The sequence below is a fragment of the Penaeus japonicus genome, unplaced genomic scaffold, assembly GCF_977035675.1.
Source record: "Penaeus japonicus unplaced genomic scaffold, GWHDUDI00000001_assembly GWHDUDI00000042, whole genome shotgun sequence".
NCBI classification, from domain to species: domain Eukaryota; kingdom Metazoa; phylum Arthropoda; class Malacostraca; order Decapoda; family Penaeidae; genus Penaeus; species Penaeus japonicus.
This window is the reverse complement of record NW_028234444.1, coordinates 3,183,361-3,190,860: the sequence shown is the minus strand read 5'-3', so window position 1 is coordinate 3,190,860 and position 7,500 is coordinate 3,183,361.

Sequence of the window (7,500 nt, the reverse complement as noted above, 5' to 3'; positions counted from 1 at the left end):
TTTCGTTTTTTTTTCTCTCTTTTTGTTTGTCTTTCTGGTTATCTGTATTTGTTTTGTCTCTCTCTCTCTCTTTCTCTTTCACTTTTTCTGTTTCTATGATTACTGTTATCATTATTATCTAGCATCACCATTACTATCATCATTAGGCTACGATTATCATTATCAATCTAATAATTATCATTATTATTACCATTACTTTTATAATTATCATTCTGATAATTATCATATTTATCATTATCATTGTCATTATCATAGTAATTATCCTCATTAATGACATCATCATCAATATCAAACATACTGACGTCATATATCTCATTAAAAAACGATAAGTTAGATGATGAGAATAAAAGAGAAAAATGATAAAGAAGGTGGAAAAAGAAAATAAATTTAGGTCACCGTAACAACAACAACAAACAGAACCGAAACGAAAAACAAAACATACCAAACAAAAACAACAAACAAAATAGATATTGTAGAGCGAGAGCAACAAACGAGCATATGAAGATATATGATATTGATAGATATAAAAGATAAGAATTATATATACGATGAACAGAGTAAATAACTAATAAAATAAACAAAAGCCATAAACAAATAGAGGTTCATTTGTGATAATAAATATAACAAGAGGGTAACTTGTTTATAATAATCAATCACCTAATAATGATAAAACACAAATTAATAACGATGAAAAAAAGTGTTAAATACAATAGATAAATGTATTAATAATGAATCAGGCAGTTATAATGAACACGTAGATGAATATTAAGAACCAAAGTAACAACGAATGTAAATAAACAAATATTCACGAAGATGAAATATGACATACAAAAAAAAAAATAAAAAAAAATAACAAACGATAATGTTCACTTAGATGGTTTCTAATACTTTATAACGAACTGACATAAATTAAGAGATCATGGGTTAATATATAATATGCCACTCTCCCACCAGTAATTAGTTGACTTGATTTGATGTGATGTGTAAGCTTGCCATTTATAGGTGTTGTATCGAGTGTATTGGCCAGCGCGTCTGGTTCAGGATCGGTAGGGAGAATAGGGTGTGGGTGGCAGGAAGGGGGGGGCGCGGGGTGGGGGGGCGTGGGGGTTGGTGCGGTGGGGGTGGGGGGGAGGGAAGTGGGGGGGGGGTGGGAGGGGGGGGGGGGGGGGGTGCTGGGGGGTGGAGGTGTTGGGGGGGGGGGGGGGGGGTGGGGGTGGGGTGGGTGTCGTGGGGGGGGGGGGGGGGGGGGGGGGGTGGTGGGGTGTGTGACGTGTGTGAGGGAGTGAAGAGCGAGAGCACGGAGAGGGACTGAACAAGAAAAGGGAATGCGAGCAGGAGAGAGCGGGGAGAGAGAGAGCGAGAGCGAGAGAGATCGATAGAGGGGCAGCGAGGAGCTGAGAGACAGAGCGCTAGAGTGGAGTGCGAGAGTGCGAGACGGGGGGGTGAAAGGGTGAGAGGGGAGATACGGCGAATGAGGGAGGACAAGCCAATAAATCAAGGTGATATGTAAGAGAGGCACTATCTTGACGACAATCCAATACATACAACCATAAACGCCGAGCTACTGCATAAATCAGGGCCTAAAATGGATGAACGAACAGGAGGGACAGAGCCGCACCAAAAGACACAATCAGAATTCACTTGTAGGGCCAGCACTACAGCCGTAGCATCCCACTCAAATAAATAAACAGCATTAACGCAAGTTCAAGCAGTACACAGTCAACGGACGGAACTCAAGACGCTCAATGTGAGCCAGCTATACTCAGCGCCTCTGTCCGAACACCCACATTTCGAGAACTCACGACAGGCCCGCACCTACCCTCCAAGTCCCTTCTGTTACTCCTATATTTCCTCCATTCCACCCACCTCCACCCTCCCCACCCTCCTTCCCACCCACCCTCCCATCCACCCACCCATCCACCCACCCATCCCACCTATCCACCCTCCCCTTCCTCCCACCCTCCCTACCCTCCCTTCCCTCCTCACCCTCTTCTCCCCCCCTCCCTTCCTCCCACCCTCCCTCCCATCCACCCACCCTCCCACCCATCCACCCACCCACCCTCCCTACCCTCCCTCTCCCCCCCTCCCTACCCACCCTTCCCTACCCTTCCTCCCAACCCAGCCATCCCTCCCGCCCTCCTCATCCACCCTCGCCCTAACCACCCACCCTCCCCTGCTACACACCACCCTCCCGAGTCCTGTTTCCCTCCCCCTCCCTCCCTACCCTTCCCTCCTCACCCTTCCCACCCACCCACCCACTCACCCTCCTACCCATCCACCCACCCTCCCTCCCTACCCTTCCCTCCCTCCTCACCCTCCCTCCCTCCCTACCCTTCCCTCCCTCCATTCCCTTCCCTCCCTCCCTCCTCACCCTTCCCATCCACCCACCCACCCACCCTCCCATCCACCCACCCTCCCATCCTCCCACCCATCCTCCCACCCATCCACCCACCCATCCTCCCACCCATCCACCCACCCTCCCTACCCTTCCCACCCTTCCTCCCATCCACCCACCCACCCTACCCTTCCCTCCTCAGCCTTCCCATCCACCCTCCTACCCATCCACCCATCCACCCACCCTCCACCCACCCTTCCTCCCATCCATCCACCCACCCATCCTCCCATCCCTCCTCACCCTCCCCTTCTCCTCCCTCCCTCCCTACCCTCCCTTCCCTCCTCACCCTCTTCTCCCTCCCTTTTTCGTATTCCTTCGACCAAAGAAGAAACATCCACCAGGGTAGAGGATACTTCACCCCGCCTACGCTGGTTCACGGAGTCTCTCGACTGGCAGTGGAAGAGGGAGGAAGAGGAGGAAGGAGAGGAGGAGGAGGGAGAGGAGGGAGATGGAGGAGGGAGAGGGGGAGGAGGGAAAGGGGGGTGGGGATGAGGAAGAGGAGGAGGAGGAGGAGAAGGAGAAGGAGGTGGAGGGTGGAGATGAGGAGGAAGAAGAGGAGGAGGAGGGGGAAGAGGTAAAGGAGAAGGGAGAGGGGGGTGGGGATGAGGAAGAGGAGGTGGATGAGGATGAAGAGGAGGAGGGAAAGGAGGAGGAAGAGGAGGAGGAAGAAGGAGAAGAGGAGGAGTAGGAGGAAGAGGAGGAGGAGGAAGAGGAGGAGGAGGAGAAGGAGGAGGAGGTGGAGGGTGGAGATGAGGAGGAAGAAGAGGAGGAGGAGGTGGAGGAGGAAGAGGAGGAGGGAGAGGGGGGTGGGGATGAGGTGGAGGATAAAGAGGGAAAAGAAAGAAGGAATGTAGAGATAGAAAAAGAGGGAGGGGGGAGAGCGAGAGAGAGAGAGAGAGAGAGAGCGAGAGAGAGAGAGAGAGAGAGAGAGAAAGAGAGAGAGAGAGAGAGAGAGAGAGAGAGAGAGAGAGAGAGAGAGAGAAAGGAAAGAAAGAGAAGGAGAGACATAAAGAAACAGAGATAAAGATAAAGAAGGAGACTGAGAAATAATAAATCAGACAGATAGACTAACAGATAGACAGACAGAGATTACGTGAGACAGATATCGCGAGAAACAGAAAGATCAAGAGAGACAGAAAGATCACGAGGGGGAGAGGGAGAGAGCGAGAAATTGAGAGAGAGTGAGAGACAGAAAGATCAAGAGAGACAGGGAGAGAGCGAGAGACAGATATATGGCGATAGACAGAAAGATCTAGAGAGACAAAGATCACGAGGGGGAGAGGGAGAGAGCGAGAGATTGAGAGAGAGCGATAGACAGAAAGATCAAGAGAGACAGAAAGATCACGAGGGGACAGGGAGAGAGCGAGAGATTGAGAGAGAGCGATAGACAGAAAGATCAAGAGAGACAGAAAGATCACGAGGGCGACAGGGAGAGAGCAATAGATTGAGAGAGAGCGATAGACAGAAAGATCAAGAGAGACAGAAAGATCACGAGGGCGACAGGGAGAGAGCAATAGATTGAGAGAGAGCAAGAGACAGAAAGATCAAGAGAGACAGAAAGATCACGAGGGGGACAGGGAGAGAGCGAGAGAGTGAGAGAGAGCGAGAGACAGAAGATTCAGTGGAAGAAGATCACGAGGGGCGAAAAGGGAGGTGGGACGAAGGAGCAATAGATTGAGAGAGAGCAAGAGACAGAAAGATCAAGAGAGACAGAAAGATCACGAGGGGGACAGGGAGAGAGCGAGAGACAGATATATGGCGATAGACAGAAAGATCTAGAGAGACAAAGATCACGAGGGGGACAGGGAGAGAGCGAGAGATTGAGATAGAGCGAGAGACAGAGGAAACGACTGGTCACAAGAACACAACATCATTTCTTAACTGTCGCTTAACAACAAAGACAGTACTTGATGAGGGTAACACTTGTACTTGTATTTTATGTTTTTTCTTTAAAGTCGTTTATTCATCCTTCCATTTTCTTTGCGTTTCAGATGTCATTTTCGACATTTTTTTTTTAAAGAAGAGTTGGGTTTATAATGGGGTTTTAATGATATATATGATTCATAGTCTGTTCTATTTTTCGTATCTTTTTTATATTGATGGATTGAAAAGAGTAGTATTGTTAAACCTAAAGGATATCATGACCATTATTCTTTAAGTTTTATATTCATTAAGTTTTATATACATCAATATATTAATTTATGGAACGATAGCTTTGACGAATTCGCACGGGATGAGACGAAAGGAAAACTTTTATAATGGATCTATACACACACTTACACATACATAAATATCAAACATATATGCACATACAAACCCACAAACACATTTGAACAACCACAAAGACGCACACACACACACAAAAAAAAAAAAAAAAAAAAAGGTTGATAGATAGATAGATAGATAGATAGAGAGAGAGAGAGAGACAGAGAGAGAGAGGCAGAGACAGAAAGAGAGAGAGAGAGAGAGAGAGAGAGAGAGAGAGAGAGAGAGAGAGAGAGACAGAAAGAGAGAGATAGACAGAGACAGAAAAAGAGAGAAAGAGAGAAAGAGAGAGAGTGCGACAGAAACAGAGAGAAAAAGAGACCGAAAATCAAAATCTGACCCAAAACAAAAGAGACACGTCAAGCGTCGCTCATATCAGAGGAATGCGATTGCTAACGGTTCCTTGCAAGTGATTGGTCAAAGCTGCAAGATGTCTTTCCCAGATACGTTCCTGATCGCGATTTTATCTTCCTCTTGATAAATATATTTATGTGTCTTTCTTTTTTGTTTTCCTTGTAAAAATTATTAATGTTTGTTTGTTTGATGGTTTTCTTTGTCTTGTTTATTTTATCCTTCTTTGATTATTAGTCACAAAAAAATAAAAATAAAAATAAAATAAATAAATTAGTTTGTGCAAAAGTCACAACTTCATAATGATAACAACAAAAATAACAGCAAAAACAACAACAAACACATCAACAAGCGCAACAAAAGCAAAAAAAACAAGGACAGCGACAGCACAAACAACAACAGAAGCAATATAAACAGCAACAGTAACAACATATATAACAACAGAAACACAACAACAGATATAACAACAGAAACCACAACAGAAGCAACATATATAGCAATAGAAACAACAACAGAAACAACATATATATCAACGGAAACAACATATATGACAACGGAAACAACATAAACCACAATAGAAACAACTATGGAAACAACATATATAACAGCATAAACAACAACAGATATAACAGTAGAAACAAGAAGAGAAACAACAACAGCGAAAACAAAAACAACAACACAAACAACAATATAAACAATTACAAAAACAGAAACTACAACAGATACAATAAAAGAAACAGAAACAGCAATAACAACAGACAATAACAGAAACAATAACAGAAGCAACAACAATAGAAACAAGAATAGAAACAATGACAGCAACAACAACAGAAACATGGACAAAAACAACAACAGGAACAACATAAACAGAAACAACAAAAACAGAAACAACACCAGGAACAACAGAGACAACAAAAACAGAAACAACACCAGGAACAACAGAGACAACAAAAACAGAAACAACACCAGGAACAACAGAGACAACAAAAACAGAAACAACACCAGGAACAACAGAGACAACAAAAACAGAAACAAGATCAGGAACAACAGAGACAACAAAAACAGAAACAAGATCAGGAACAACAGAGACAACAAAAACAGAAACAAGATCAGGAACAACAGAGACAACAAAAACAGAAACAACACCAGGAACAACAGAGACAACAAAAACAGAAACAACACCAGGAACAACAGAAACAAGGACAACAAAAGCAGAAACAAAAACAGAAACAACACCAGGAACAACAGAGACAACAAAAACAGAGAAAGAAACAACGATGTGGCTACCAGGAACAACACGTAGATTTCGTATGGAGACAACACCCCGAAAAAACAGAAACAAGATCAGGAACAACAGAGACAACAAAAACAGAAACAAGATCAGGAACAACAGAGACAGCAAAAACAGAAACAACATCAGGAACAACAGAGACAACAAAAACAGAAACAACACCAGGAACAACAGAAACAAGGACAACAAAAGCAGAAACAAAAACAGAAACAACAGAAACAAGGACAACAAAAGCAGAAACAAAAACAGGAACAACAGAAACAAAAACAACAAAAGCAGAACAAAAACAGAAACAACACCAGGAACAACAGAAACAAAAACAACAAAAGCAGAACAAAAACAGAAACAACAACAGGAACAACAGAGACAGAGACAACAAAAGCAGACACAACAACAGGAACAACAGAGACAACAAAAACAGAAACAACACCAGGAACAACAGAAACAAACAAACAAAAAACAACAACGCACAACAGAAACAACAAAAACAGAAACAACACCAGGAACAACAGAAACAAACAAACAAAAAACAACAACGCACAACAGAAACAACAAAAACAGAAACAACACCAGGAACAACAGAAACAGAGACAATAAAACCAGAAACAACACCAGAAACAAAAACAGAAACAAGGACAACAAAAAACCCTTTTCGAAGTAACGTGGCCACTTACGGATTCAGCAGGCATCTGCGAGCGAGCCCCGTTGCCTCATCGCGCGTGCGTGAAAAGAAAGAAATTGTTTATAGAAGATTAAGTTATGCATGAATATGATCTTTTTCTTTCTCGTCCTCTCCTCGTTCCCGACTTCTTTCATTTTCTCGGCACGTTTGCCCCTTTCTATGTTTAGGTCTTTCTTTTCTTTCACTATTCTTGTGTCCTTACTTGGCTTTCTTTTCTCTCTGTGGTTATGCTCTTTCGTTTACCCTCTCTCTTCTTCTACTTCTGTGTTTATGCTCTTTCATTTCCCTTCTCTTTTCTTCTCTTGTGCTTATGCTCTTTCATTTCCCCTCTCTCTTCTTCTCTTGTGCTTATGTTCTTTCATTTCTCCTCACTTTTCTCCTTCTGTGCTTATGCTCTTTCCTTCCCTCTTTCTTCTTTCCCTTTGCTTATGGAATTACTTGTCCCTTTTTTCTTCCCCTGTCCCTCTCACCTCTTCCTTGTTTACGTTTCGCCTGTGCGTTTCATGTTTGCTTCTT